Source organism: Asterias amurensis, chromosome 21 (genome assembly GCF_032118995.1).
Source record: "Asterias amurensis chromosome 21, ASM3211899v1".
In the NCBI taxonomy this organism is placed as follows: domain Eukaryota; kingdom Metazoa; phylum Echinodermata; class Asteroidea; order Forcipulatida; family Asteriidae; genus Asterias; species Asterias amurensis.
Genome location: NC_092668.1, coordinates 12,203,042 through 12,218,467, shown reverse-complemented (window position 1 = coordinate 12,218,467; position 15,426 = coordinate 12,203,042). Strand labels below are relative to the sequence as shown.

Below are 15,426 nucleotides of genomic sequence, written 5' to 3'. Positions count from 1 at the left end.
CATTGCAATAATTGTGTTATTGATTTAATTTACACTTACATGGGTTCCTTTGGGCTTGTGACGTCATATGCAATGATATGACGTCATAAGCCCCCAAAACAGTATACCCTCACTCACTTGGGTCAATAAAGGTTTACCATTGGCCGACAGTCGTGCACAGCGCATACACGCGTGCGCGTTTGTATTGTTCGATATCTACGCACTGTCAACGATTTGGATAACCTTGCTTTGATTCAGCACTGAGGTTCTTCAGGTACTTGCTTTGAAAGCGAAAGGTTAAGAGTTCGAGTCCCACTGCAGGCGCTTGTGGATTTTCAGAAGAATGTGAGTATACATTTTGTCAATGAACATCGGTGTAAGGCAAACGAAATTGTAGAAATCAGCACGGTTTGATTCATATATTTTACTATAAACAAAATGAACCACTTTACACACGGGTGAATGAAAAATGGTGCAGCCTAAACATTTCAACCATCTCACTAAACCTCTATCCATCAATACTCGTTGCGTCTACGAATACCGCTCGACGAATGGACTGACGGATTTATGTAGGTGTTACTGTTAGTCAAATTGCCACCAAGCCTCTGTAGGGAATGGCTTCATTGGGAGGCAGTGCACGGGTAACCCACAGTCATTGACGGATGCGAACCATTTCGCTTGATGGTCGTCAGTACTATGTGACGTTCGTGATAACGACGCTGTTATCCGGGCCCGTTTTACATGGCCGGTGACCTGGGTAAGGCGTTCGCAAGAAGCAGAGGACCGAAAGTCGTCCGTATGACAAATATTGTTTGAAATAAAAATACTTCCGTTTGATGTAATTAAATGGCTTGTTTATAAAGTGATTCTTCTTCGCAAATGGCTCCATGATTAAATCTCCACCATGCAGAGTTTAAAATCCAACCCAGGACCAAAACCAGATTCAGACGTCACATAAGCAAAACCGAATGAACTGTGATGCATGCTATCGTTCAGTCATGCACAAAACGAATGCCTACCCCTCATCTCAACACACACTTCGCAAGAGGGCGCACTGACTCATAAAAATCAGCCAGATTTTTTTTTTTGAGAGAGATAGTTGCGACCATTGATCTTTAACAGAGGTCAATGTTTGCACAGAGTGATCAGTTTTCTTTTGTCACGTAAGTTGCCGGACGCCCTTTTTGGTAAAAATACAACAAAGACCAAAGTACAGACTAGTCCGGTGTCGCATGCAATTATGTCCTCTATGCAATACTGTCTGGAGCATATTATTGCATATGCAATAATGTCCGCCGGACGGTTTTGCGTAGGCAATCGTGTCCGCCCGGACGCTGCTGCATAATGCAATTTTGTCCGCCCGGACACAATTGCATATGCAGTTGTGTCCGCCCCCGTGCAAAACCGTCCTTAAATTCAACGCCCCTGGTTGCCGGAACACGTTCGCCATTACTGTTTACAAGCTAAGTGCATGTCATGAATGACATTGGAAATGTTCGGCCGTTGGGTATTCGCAGCAATCATAAAATACGTAAATATTCATGCTGCATATACGTAGGTTCAGTGCATGCACGCTCGCTTACGCGCGCACATACATGTACAGTCATGTACATGTCCACCGGACGGTTTTTGCTTAGCCCCGGACACGATTGCATACGCAAAAGTCTCCGGAGCGGACAGTAATGCATGGCGGACACAATTGCGTGTGACACCGGCAGCATGTGTTCATTTTTTTTTACACAAAATCGCAAGTTGTCGCAACGCTCTCACTACACCTGATAACAAGGTTAGTTGATGCTTACATTCGATCAATCTTTATCGATAGTAGCGACAGTTAAATCGATATCACAACCGATCCAGTATCGACACCAGCCTTACACCACTATTTATCCAAGTCAGTGTTTTGTTTTTCTGCAATTACGTTAATCACAGTGACAGACCACCAAGGCCTGTCCTGGATCATGACATAGGATAGGATGATATCGATGTGCCTCCTGGGCACGAGGTTGTTGGCCTGATGACGTCAAACCTCATTTCATTAACAGTGTTCTCTCCACTCTCTCTCTTGTTTTAAAGAGCTACCGTTTGTAATTACCATAAGTGTGTTTTTATCATGTTGTTTTATTCCATAGAATATGAAAACACGTCTTTCTATTTGAATATTTGAAGTGCTTTGATTCTAAATGCATTTTTGCAAATAATCTGACGATGTACTGATCAGTGATTCAACTATTAAATATAAATCATTGCAATCTTCAACAAACCCTCAAAAATTACAATCTTTACAACCAAGTTCGTGACAATAAAGGCTGAAAATTAGTCTGGTAGGCTTATAATGCCCGGAAATAAGCGTTACAATCCTGATAGTCAATGCAGGAAACCAGACAAGGATGACCACGCTGACTAAAAATGAATTGTGCAGATATTTGGGTGGGGTATTTTTGGCAGGCGTTCCCAAGAGCTTTCCATGTATAAGTTTCTTTACATTGGTTGCATTACTGATCAATAGCCTGAAAAGCATAAACAATATTGCTTACTGCCAACCAAGGTTACATGCTAAAGTACCGTGTGATGCTACCACCTGACTTGCTGACTACAGATTTGTAGTAAGCAAAAGGTTGAGACTAAGCAGAATTTGCTAATCGAACTACCATGATAATCCCTATACAAATCACGCAGGTAAATCTAATAATATGAGTATCAAATGAGACGACCAGGTCACACTTTACTGATAGGACAAGACTCCCCACGTGACCGATAATAATTCAATCTCATTGGACGATGCAAAACGTTTCCAAGGCGCATAATGATTATTGCATATTCCACGTCCGGACTTCATCAAAACCGCCCCCGAACACGCCTAGCTATTATTAGACTAGCCAACAGCATTAAGTCAGATTCGTGACCAGGTATTTTCTATGGCGCACGGATTCAAGATTGCGTTTTGTAATTTTGTATTTCGTGTGGAAACACAAGAAAGGTCGATGTATGCAAATACAGTACTATGATGTACTTCGTGATTTACTTAGAAATTACTTCAATGCAGTCTCTTTAGAACACATCGCCATTCCGTCTAGAGCAGTCATCAAGCTTCTCTTATAAGATATATTTCAATATTCCCTTCCAATATCTGCACTAATCTGTACACTGTTACATATATAAGTAGAATTTATTATAAGCTTCCATAAATATTTTGATTTATGTAGCAAACTAATGTTCACATTTGTCATACAAGTTGATATTTACTGTCATCGAGGATGTCAATGTAAATTAAATTTCATAATTAAATTAATTGAATTGAATTGAATTGAATTGTTAACCGAGTTAAAATGCATTAACCGTAATACAGATCGACGGAGTGACGCATTATTGTAGTAACTATAAGGGGGTTGTTTTATACCATGAGTTTCACTTCAACCATAAATGGAACCCGTCTACTCTACCTCCCAGCCTCGTTTTGACCACATACAGTACATGTTAACCGAGTTACAAAGGCTTAACCGTAATACAGATTGACGGAGTGACGCATAACATAGTAACTATGAGGAGTTATTTCATACAAAGAGTTTATATTCAATCATGCTTGGAACCCGCGTCTACTCTACCTCCCAGCCTCGTTTTGACCACATACAGTACATGTTAACCGAGTTACAAGGTCGTAACCGTAATAATACAGATCGACGGGTTTACGCACTAATTACAAGGAGTTGTTTTACCATGAGGTTAATTAAGGGACATTGAACCATCTCAACTCAACCACCTCTCTACGTCACCTGCGCGTTTTCTATTTACACGCCGTGCATTTTATTTGTCCCTCCGAACGGCCCGAAGCAAGACTAGCATGAGAGTAAAGGAATGCGAGTTTAGCCCGCAGCGTCCATGGGTATTCAGGAAACGAGACCACCGGTGATCGTGTGAATTTGTTTGGTCATGTTCATAGTTGAAATGCGCGGAATATTCATTGCATTTTTTCCCCTTCTTCCCTGTGATCAATATACCAACTTCCTGATTGATTTTTAATTCAGTGACACGGGTTTTAGGTTTGAAGGCAGAATATTAAAGAGGTAAAGATTTAGAATTAAAATAAAAACAAGAATTAAAAGTAAGGATGAAACGATATGGCTCTTAATATATCTCAATGAAAAGGGAAACACCATAATATTTCTTCGTTTCTGAAATAAGAAACAATGTCGATAATCAAATTAATAAGCTATATTTTAATTTATATGTGGAGACGTCCACATTTGAACCTTGTTTCACCCGAATGTCATGTGTTAACAAACAATACCAACAAACATAGCAAAATGTACAAGTGCTGCACACATTTTAATTTATTTTATTGGTCTTATTTACTCAGGGAACCCATCTGCGAGAATACTGCTTTCCTCAGGGCCCCCTAGATTTCAGATTAATTTCACTGAATGGCAGGAGCCCGTACAGTAAGAAGGACAAAATATATTAAGATGTTTTATAATGCTGTATGCGAATGGGCGGCTATACCTACGGCTACGTCATCGTGAATTGAAGTTTATGACGTCATTGGCAATTCCCCAGGTATTTTACATGTGGACCCAATATCATGATGGAGCTTCTTAAAGACAGTGGACATTATTGGTAATTGTCAAAGACTAGCCTTCACAGTTGGTGTATCTCAACATATGCATAACATAACAAACCTGTGAAAAATTTAGCTCAATCGGTCGTCACAGTTGCGAGATAACTATGAAAGAAAAAACACCCGTGTCACCGTAGTTGTGCGCTTTCAGATGCTTGATTTCAGGACCTCAAATTCTAAATCTGAGGTCTCGAAATCAAGTTCGTGGAAAATTACTTCTTTCTCAAAAACTACGTTACATCAGAGGGAGCCGTTTCTCACAATGTTTTATACTATCAACCTCTCCCCATTAATACTCGTACTCAGGTTTTGTGATAATAATTACCTTGAGTATTACCAATAGTGTCCACTGCCTTTAAGCAGAAATATTTATCAGAAACGGTCTTCTTAGCAATAGCATGGTACCACAGAAATGGTGCATGTGACGTGGTATGGTGGCTGGTAGCCGTAATCTGGTATGCATAATGTTACTGTGCTTACCAACTCTTGTGCTCTAGGAATTTTGGACCAGATAATTTATTCAAATTTTTAAAATACAAAGCGAGCGTTTCTATACAAATCTCTCACGAAGCGTTTACTCCAAATATCTCGCGGCACCGGCCTTGACAGGGTTAGAAGTATATCCAGAGCAAGGCTATCAGTCGTGACTGATCATAAACTCGGAAACGTTCGTGTTGAAGTTCGTCATTACCGGAATAAAGTCAACAGAGGGCGTGCCGAATGCAAACAGCTGTTAGTTTGGGAGGGCGACATTAATCAGTTTGAAAATGACTTGCTGGATTGAGTTACATAGGACTGCGTAACTTGTAATGACTTGACGCTGTGATCGAAAACAAGAAAATGAACGGAAACGCAAGCTGCGACTTACTTCCACTGTCATTCTTAGGATAGAGTAAACTGGGACCCAACAATTGTTACTCTAAATTATTAGTTAGTTTTGCTTGTAGTTATTTAGGTCTGCCTTGGATGACTGTAGGTTTGCTTCCCAAGTCTATACTCCAAAATAAAACACTGAAAATTAAGCGTACACTGTTTTGTAGTCACGTATAGTTAAATGCAGTGGACACTATTGGTAAATGTCAAAGACCAGTCTTCTCACTTGGTGTATCTCAACATACGCGCAAAATAACAAACCTGTGAAAGAAAAAACACCCTTGTCACACCAAGTTGTGTGCGTTCAGATGCTTGATTTCGAGACCTCAAATTCTAAACTTGAGGTCTCGAAATCAAATTCGTGGAAAATTACTTCTTTCTCGAAAACTATGGCACTTCAGAAGGAGCCGTTTCTCACAATGTATTATACCATCAACCTCTCCCTATTACTCGTCACCAAGAAAGGTTTTACGCTAATAATTATTTTGAGTAATTACCAATAGTGACCACTGCCTTTAACCAGAAAGGTTGGTTGCATTTTGTTATAGCATTTTAATATAGTACTGCAGCCCAGGATCTCATCCAGTGAAAACAGACATAATCTTTAAATCTCAAATTTTCCAAAGCAAAACATTTAGAGAAAACGGTTATCTACGTATGGTTATTGATAAACCCAACAGTGTTTGCTGGTAGTTTACTGCCGTTTATTTACAGGCCCCAAAACCCGCCTTAAAAATAATAGTAATAAAAGCCAAGTGCCAAATCCGCCCGGTTCCGACGACGGGTATAAAAAAAAATCCAAGATTTTTATCTGACCCAAAATTTTGCCTGGCGGTATTTTTATTTTGATGTTAAACAATCTCGACAGTTCCTGATCATCACTAGGATCAATAAAGCTGCTTTAAACATTGGATATTATCCGCTAGATCCATCAGGCGTGTTCCAGTACACGAACCCCAGTGTTTTCCAGGCCCTCCCGCGGGCCTAGCTTAGGCTCCTAGAGACAAAACCGCGCCATCCAAATTCTCTCAACTACAGGGTCACGTGTGCCGTTTTTTCTCTCTTCAGACGGGCGGCATTGTGGGAGCGGATGCTTGTACTGCTTCGGATGCCTGCCGTTTTAGCCTCAACATCAAAGCCAGTTGAGGCGCGAAAATCCATTATCTCGTCCGGATTATCGAACATGTTTTTGTGACACTGTTGAGCAAAGAAGCCCGCGGGTTTCCAAACCACTTGGCCTGAATCTGAGCCACAGTGTTGAGGAGAAATGTTTTTAAAAAATTGTCCTCATCAAAAGTTCAACTGGCTTGTTTCCTGTTCTAGAGAGTTCTGGTTACCATAGACAACAATTCTACCAACGAGGACTTTTTTAAATACACTGGACACTATTGGTAATTGACAAAGACCAGTCTTCTCACTTGGTGTATCTTAACATATGCATAAACAAACCTGTGAAAAATTGAGCTTGATTGGTCGTCGGAGTTGCGAGATATCTATGAAAGAAAAAACACCCTTGTTACACGAAGTTGTGTGCTTTCAGATGCTTCATTTCGAGACCTCAAATTCTAAACTTGGGGTCTCCAAATCGAAATCGTGGAAAATTACTTCTCCCTACCTCGAAAACTACGTTACTTCAGAGGGAGCCGTTTTTCACAATGTTTTATACTATTAACCTCTCCCCATTACCCGTTACCAAGTGAGGTTTTATGCTGATAGTTATTTTGAGTAATTACCAATAGTGTCCACTGCCTTTAACTCTGACGCGTTCTTGAAGGAAGAAATCTTACTGACGGAATAGACGGGATTTGGCGGGAGTAGTAACCAGCGTGTTGGACATATCATAGATGCCTTCAGTTAGAATTAGAATTACTTTCAAGTTAATAGGACCACAACTGCCACAACCCGGGAGATTTTCAAATTGTTCATGAGAACATGTTAAGATTTGTGTATTTTCAAAAGCTTTATGCAGAATCAGGGAGTTGGCTGCTGTGGTTGAATTCTTGTACGCAACTCTTACCTGAGAACTGCTGAATATTGGGAGTCAAATAGCGATAACGCATAAAGGAACGACCAACAAACAACAGGTGAACAACAGGTCCAGCTTTGAGTGGATTTTTGCAAAAAATCCAATTGTAAAAGCCTTTCTTAAAACTCTAATCCTATGATAAGGCATTTAATTTTTGTTCTAATAATATGGTCACTTACTCAAGCATCATCAATCAAACACCACCATTGACGCAACCTTCATCACCGAAGACATTCAATTTGAAAATATATAGGGCACGAATCTGTTACACAAAGCATAATACACAAAGTTAATTAACTTCATTCACGATTCAGCCATTAGGTAAAAAAGTAATGTCTGTCATTGATTTAACCAAGTTGTGTGTATCCTACTTGACGTTTCTGAACTCATTAGTTAAGGGCACCAGACTATTTTAACCTCACTCTAAAACAAAAAACCATCGCCACTAGACATTAATTAAATTGACTTTCGTACTGTGCGAGCCAGGTGAAAAGACATTCTTGTCACGGTTCAGACCTGGCTGAGTGAAGTGGAGTCGAGTGTTAAAATCAGAGACGACTTTGGCCAGCTTCTCATCCAATGTTGAGAACTGAACTTGCATCATCTGCAAATTGCTACAACATCACACGAGAGGCGAACAATTTCGGATGTGATAATCGATACACAATAATGAGCTTGTGTCAATACGATACAATACAATAATTGGTTATTGACTCGCAAGTAAACGGTACGGGTTCGATCGATTCCTCATCTGACACCTCTGAAAATTGACTCACAATTGGCAAAGATTCCGGGTCACAGTGACCCGGATTCCGGGTAACAGGGCCCCTGACCCATTTATGGTTAGGCTGACACCGGAATCTGGTTAAAACATGAGATTTCAACTTGGTATCTGCCTCAGTTGGACCAATTTCTGGTTAATGTTAAACCAGATTCCGGGTAAAAATGAGCCAGAAATTGGTCCGGCCCCAAGGGACCCGCCAAATCAATTCCGACCCGAGTGCACCTACGTTAGGATGATTATGTATGTAGCCAGAATGTTTCAAGAATTCTAGACGTTTGAGTTGGTAGTGATTTCTTCAGGTTCGGTATGAGTTGGTGCTGGTAGCGATCATGAAAGCGTGCTGACAGAGAGGGGACACAGTTAATGCAAACGGTTGACTAATCCACCTAGGTCAAATTTTATGGTGAAGATCACATCCATTATTTTTATTTTATGGCTATTATGAAACTGAGTAAACACAAGCGCCCAGGGAGAGCAGCCATGTTTTATATCACTCAACATGCAGATTGTCAATAATTGGTGACGTGTTTTGTTACTGTGAAATAAAGACCGACTTGAAAATTAAAGGCAATGCTATAGATCGAGACATTGTGACGTGTTTCTGTGTCTCTTGTACATATTTAATTCCTAGTTATTTATTATTATTTGCTTTCTAATAATTGTTTCTGTATAATTTAATGCACTCTTGATTTTGATACATTTCTATGTACTGCATAATTCTCACAATTTTTTCTTTTTATTGTTCTACAACAGTATGGAATATTGAATTAAATTGAATTGAAAAGAGTGAAGTTAAAAAGCACTAGATAAAAAATGGAGATATCAAATCAACCTCGTTCCCAGGACGGAACCATGGAGAGCCGCCATGTTTTATTTCACTCATCGTGCAGATTGCAGAGAATCTGTGACGTATTTATTACTGTGTAAAGAGTGAAATTAAAAGCACACTGCAGATCCAAAATGGAGATATCGAATCGACCTCGTTCACAGAACGGAACCTAATTGGACGGGTATCCAACACATTGCATTGTGGATAAATAACGCGTCGTGCTTTCCTGAGAGGTCGTCCGTTATAATATGATTGAACTCATTTACAACCCTATGGTGGGATCTACGTTTACACCCCTTGGGATCGACGCAACACTCACGATCAAACCACCGCCGCACCACCGGGGACGCAACCCCACACTACAATTGACTGTAATTAGGCAATTACCCGAGTTTTACCGCGGCGAAGTCGCAACGGGCTTTCCCCTCCCCGTCCTATAGGAACGACACCCCCCTTGGCCCAGTTTAAAGCAATAATCGCTGACCAAACCCACCTACAGTTGATGAAAAACTGGCCAATCTGAGGTGTGTCGTAATTACAGCTAGAATGGGAAATGAGTTATTTATTGACAGAGAGTAACGATCACAATGTGTGACCGACATTTAAAGCGATTGCGTTGGACAGGAAACCACCTGCAGATATAGCATTTTTATTCAGATCTTCCGGGAGGACTGAAGAAACCATTGTATGAGACAATACAGTATAGTCAATCAGAACTGTGCAAATAATCTCCATTACTATAAAACATTTTTTAAACAGTATACAGATTTTTTTATAATTTTTATTCAACTTTAAGTGCAGATTTGATTTTGTACCGCTTCGATCACAGTACGTACTTTTTGTAAGGATTAAACGCTGCACCTTTTATCGTCAAGTTTGCATGCCGTGATAGACACTTTAAAGGTATGAATACTTAATAATATTGTTGGATAACTAATCCTGCATTCATATAAAAGGCCTGTATACTCAACTGTTGCATTGAAGGCAGTGGACACTTTCGGTAAATAGTATTGTCCAAGGCCCACACTTCGTGTACCACAACTTATATGTAAAATAACAAACCTGTGAAAACTTTGGCTCAATCGGTCATCGGAGCCGGGAGAAATTAACGGGAAAACCCACCCTTGTTTTCGGCCACGTTTCGCTGTGTCATGACATGTGTTTAAAATAAATCCGTAATTCTCGCTATCGAGAATTGATATTGTTTTAATGTTTTCTCAAAAAGTAAAGCATCTCATGGAATAATATTTCATGGGAAGTCTTTTACCTTTACCTTCTGTAAACCCTGTAAGTTATTTGTAAATTTGTGAACTTTTACTTTTGTTTCTGTTCCGAAAGTGTATAATGGCTTTAAAGGTATGAATACTGAATAATATTGTTGGATAACTAATCCTGCATTAATGTAAAAGGCCTGTATACTCAACTGTTGCATTAAGAGCCAAGCACACAATCTAGCCATGACTTCGTATGGATACCGAATCGATTGAAAGAAGGATATCGTTGAAATGAAAAACGAGTATCGATCATAGTGAAAGGTTTGATTTACTTTTTATCATTTTGTGAACATTGCAATAACTTAACAACCCACTGATCGTTTCCTAAGGAACTTAGGATCATCATTCGCACAAAATTAATTAGTCTTCGTGTAAAGGCCCAAAATAATGAGTTTGGTAAACAAAAATGATAAAGACAGTTAACCCCTCACCAGGCGTTGCATTTCATCTGGCAATCCGGTCACCATCGTTCATCACAGGTACAACCTCGTGATCGTTTCGGATTAAGAATTTGTTTTAAAAAAACGGCTAAGCTTCTTGCTCGTTACTTTTGAGAGCTGTACGTCCCTTTATGATAGGTCTTTCTGCGCAGTTCGCTCAGACACCAATCACTGGTTAACGATGTCGACAATTCAACGGTGTACGGAGCTAAAGTTGCACTTCGACCGCTGGATTTTACAAGTTTGTCAGCTTCCCGTTTCGTTGTCTTGTTAATCGAAATGTCTCGTGATTGGATGACTCTATCCTTTTCAGTATAGTGTTATACAATGGGAATAATGGGTGACCTCTACTTGACCATAGCAAGTTTTTTTCATGTCTGGAACACGGTGGAGAGGTTGATAAGTTCACATTTATGGAGATCACGAAGCCGTTTAAAAACTTAGCGGAATATAACCCTGGGGTCAGATTTGACTAGGATTCCGGGTCCCAGTGAGGCTGAAACAGAACCGGGTCAAGCTGACCCGGAGGGTGGTTAAAAATGGGATTTTAACTTGGATTCTGCGTAAGTTTGACTCATTTCTGGGTTATTTTGACACATGTTCGGATCCAGATCAATTCTGACCTTCATTGAGATTTCAGAGTATAAAAATTTAGAATATATCATCCGACTTCACACCTAACAAAGAGAACATTGTCTTTCTTCAAAACAATATAAACGCATTTATCTGACATTTGTGTATATGGGCGTGATAAGTGTCCGCATGCACTTTCTATTCAGTTAGCGTTTACTGACAGTCATCTGCAATATTGAATGAAAGAAGTATGGTTCACAGGCTCGTAATTATATACGTTTCTAGATCCGGATTGATTATGAAGAGGCATACCGGAAACCAGACTATTCAGGTAAACGGGTTAAAAACGACTGCAATGGAGGCTACTGCTTCGTTTATGCGGGACAAGTGAATTACACGCCACAGAAGAAGCATCGCGCACGTTTGGTTGGGTTATAGGTGGCAATGCATTAAGATCATACGAAACCATAATAGCCAAGCTGGGCATCAAACTGCTGTAAAAAGAAGTAACTGTGGATCCAGGGCCAACTAGCGATCCTTGCTCCTTGTGCATTTGACGCTACAACCTTTCGAATTAACCAACAAGATGTGAATGAGTTCTTGCACGGCTAAGTGAAGATGCTACTTAAGTGCCCAGCTCCGGCTGGTTATGAGGGTAGCTGCTTGCTGGCAGGAGAGACCCCCGTGAGCAGGTACTTACCACAGGGGTGGGTAGGGCAATCTCTTGAGGCAATGACTTCAACAATGTCTTCCGGGGGATGAGGAAAGAATTATTAGGGATGTGTTTAACAAGATCAAGCTGAATACTCGTCCGTGTTGTCGACAAAAAAATGAAAGGGCTAGGAGGTTGAGGAGGAGTTTATATTGACCACTTGGAGGTAGTTCACTTGAATACGTTGATCTAAGTTCGGGGTGAATAACGTGGATGCATGAATACAAATGATACTAGGGTTTCAAGACGCCGTAACTGTCCGAGCATGCTTGGTAAACACCAAGATCTTGAAAACTGGACCAGACCACGGCCTGTGTCACAACAACTTGGGAGAATTCCAAAGCGACGAATAAACTGTAAACTAGGTCAGAAATGTTTTCACGGAAGTCCGTCTAAAGCATGGCTTGAACCAGTTGGTACGATTGCGTTTTTATTTAAAAAAGAACGAAGACAGATATTTATGGTTTAGTCACGAAGAGCGAGAATAGGACTGGAAATAATTTAAGTGTTACGTGACTTGGGAAGGGCTTTTCAGACATCACGTTCATGTTAAGGGGACTTCCGTTGTCCTTTCCTTAATGCTGTCAAGAGCCCATTAATGAAGATTTGGTGAGGTATCCTTTCCAATTGTTTACACCAAGGCTTTTTACTCAAACAAATTAGCAGTAACAGGTAGTCTTTAAGATGGTCTTAGTATCTCATGTTGCTTTACGGTGGATTATTCATGGAGATGCAAATATTAGCAATGATTTCGGTACAAGAAAAAGTAAGACACCTAAGACATAATCTTACATTTATTGCACGGTGAATAACAGTCCATCTCTTGCCCCCTCCCCCCCCCCCACAAAAAAAAGAAAAGAAAAAAAGCTGTATCTGTTTTAATTTCGGGATTTACGAAATAGAAACACAGTTTTGGGGACTTGTCTTTCTGTTCTGCTAGTTTCTTTTAAGAATTGTCAAGTTTGCCTCAAGAAATAAGTGATTTTTGGTAGAATTACATACCGACGTTTTCAAGTTTTTTTTAAGCAGCTGAACAAACCTTGCACAACGAAGAGCGCACCTCATGCGTACCATATCTATCACTTAGGGAGTCACTTCCTTTGTGCACAATATTTGAAATCCAAAATGGCGGACAAGATATGTGCGTGTGTGAGTGTGACGTAATGATTCACCAACAGGAGGCGCATCTTAATCTTAGGGTATGTTACGGTTCTTTATGTATACTTAGAAGTTCTTCATAACATTTCTAATGCACAATGTGTAACTAAATCATCTGTTACAGATGCTGTTTATTAATGCTGTGTAATTACGGGTAAAAACCTTTCACGCTCCTGCATATTGAGGGGGAAAAAAAGTAGACCACAACGTATCGGGTTACACTTTTTGTAGAGGAATATTACCACTTAAGCACTATACACCCATAAAATGTGCGTGTACGAAATTAAGAGATTGAATTAATGGGAGTCTCAAGCTAGGTGCGATTATTCGATCAAATTTCGCGGCACTAGTAAAATGAAAGTTACCAAATGTAAAAAACGAGGCCTCCCTTTACAAAGTAGACTATTTTGTTAAGCCTTACACAGGGCCTAACAACAGTGAGGCTATGGCAACGAAACTAGTCTGGTTTTCTTTATTTTTCAGGCAGCAGGGCTATATCATTACGGTACACGCATACGAGTCGAGTAACTATACTAACACGGCTACTGTATCGCTGGTTCCCTCCCCTTGTAGGCACCCGACGGCCTTGCTCGCTCCTCGTTATCATTGTACTACCAGTTAATTAGTACAGACGCCCCTCCCTTTTATCAACCGCTTGAGAGGCGGGGCCCTAAGGTTAATAAAGTTTGTATTACACACACTAAACAAGACCATTGGATTGGACGACATACCGACAGATAGAGAGAAACCACTGTTAGGAGTTAGATCTACCCCAGGGTTCAAACGGAATAGCCCGGGAAAATTAATAAGCTTGAGGTTGCAGCGTCTCCCCAGGCCCGGCCTTACGCCGTCTCGTATTCCAGGATTTACCAGCCGGTAAATGATCCAGGATTTGACAAGGAAAATATGATGGATCACCTCAAGTCTCCGGAGACGTTATCATTCAATGATGACACCATCCATCCGTCCTCCTCAAATAACACCAAAATACAAGGTGAATTACCATTTTTATTTTGGCGCCAATGAGCACAGGGTCGCCCCGTACACGGCACACCGGAGGCTGTCGCATACGACACTTTGTGACTCACTTCCAATGCAAATGTTGTCAATCGCCGTGACAAATTTCTGCCGCAAATTATCAAAGAATCTGTTAATTTGGCTAATTTTCTGCCAGAGCAGATCCCGATGGGGAACTGATTTTTGTTCAGGAGGGGAAAAAAATGATGAGTCTTTTTTTTTTTTAAGGTGGGGGGGGGGGTGAAAAGAAAAAAACATCGATAATGATTGATTTCAAAGGAAATATGAGAGGCTAATCCAAGTCGATGTTATTCGGGCGAAAAACCAGCAGCCAGGATGCAATCTGGTCTCTCGTGGGATTTAGATATGCAGCACCTTACGCGTTGCCATCGGCTAGAAACAGGAGTGTGCTTATTCGTCTCTTTTCTCTCCATGGCGTTTTGGACGGGTTAAAAAATCAGGGCGGGAAAATATTCGGAGTCCTTCCTATCCGCTAGGATAATTGGACTTCTAATGATAAAAGGGTCTCCAGGCGTGCTGTATCGACGTGGCTGCCCCTAGCGGATGGGTTATAATATAATTCCTATAATACAAAGAAAGCACAGAGGGCTGAGTCCTGAGCACTTATGGGATCCTTTAGGGGGATGTAGAAAGCATGGGCGTTCATATTTTCTCAGTTCTGACATCCACGGGAGGGTAGTGAATAGATTTGATTGTAAGACTCCTGAGGTCAAAATAAGAAGCTGGTAAATATCTGACGACACTTCATTAAGACTTAAAATATGGACAATATTCCACCCGGGGCGCGGCCCCCGTTCCTCACTGGTACTGGTGACTTGATAGCCTGTGTATAGGTAATGCTGAATTTGTAGCTGGTGCCCGGACGCTGGTGGCCCTACGGGCAGTCATTAAGAGTCCAACCCAACGTCCTTCAAGCGATTCAAACAATTTCTAATATTACCCTTTTAACAACCAGAGTCTTTTTGTAACATGGTGAAAATCAAATTAGTGTTTCCCCTGTAGATACAAGATATAGCGCAAGTATTAAGTGAATCCCATACCCTCATGTTTATTGAATAAACAGATTTTTTTCAGCGAAAACAATTTTGAAGGGCGTGTTTTTGCGGCAAATTCCATTACTATGGG

The 15,426-nt window shown here is 40.6% G+C and overlaps 1 long non-coding RNA gene across 3 annotated transcripts in view; it reads left to right on the top strand.

Annotated features, from left to right (window-relative positions):
- The first annotated feature begins 243 nt into the window (after nt 1-243).
- Nucleotides 244-15,426, top strand: part of LOC139953098 (uncharacterized) — a 38,803-nt gene continuing 23,620 nt past the window's right edge. For all 3 annotated transcript variants that reach the window (XR_011787941.1, XR_011787943.1, XR_011787942.1), the window contains exon 1: nt 244-324. This is a non-coding gene — a long non-coding RNA (uncharacterized lncRNA). The remainder of the gene's footprint in view (nt 325-15,426) is intronic.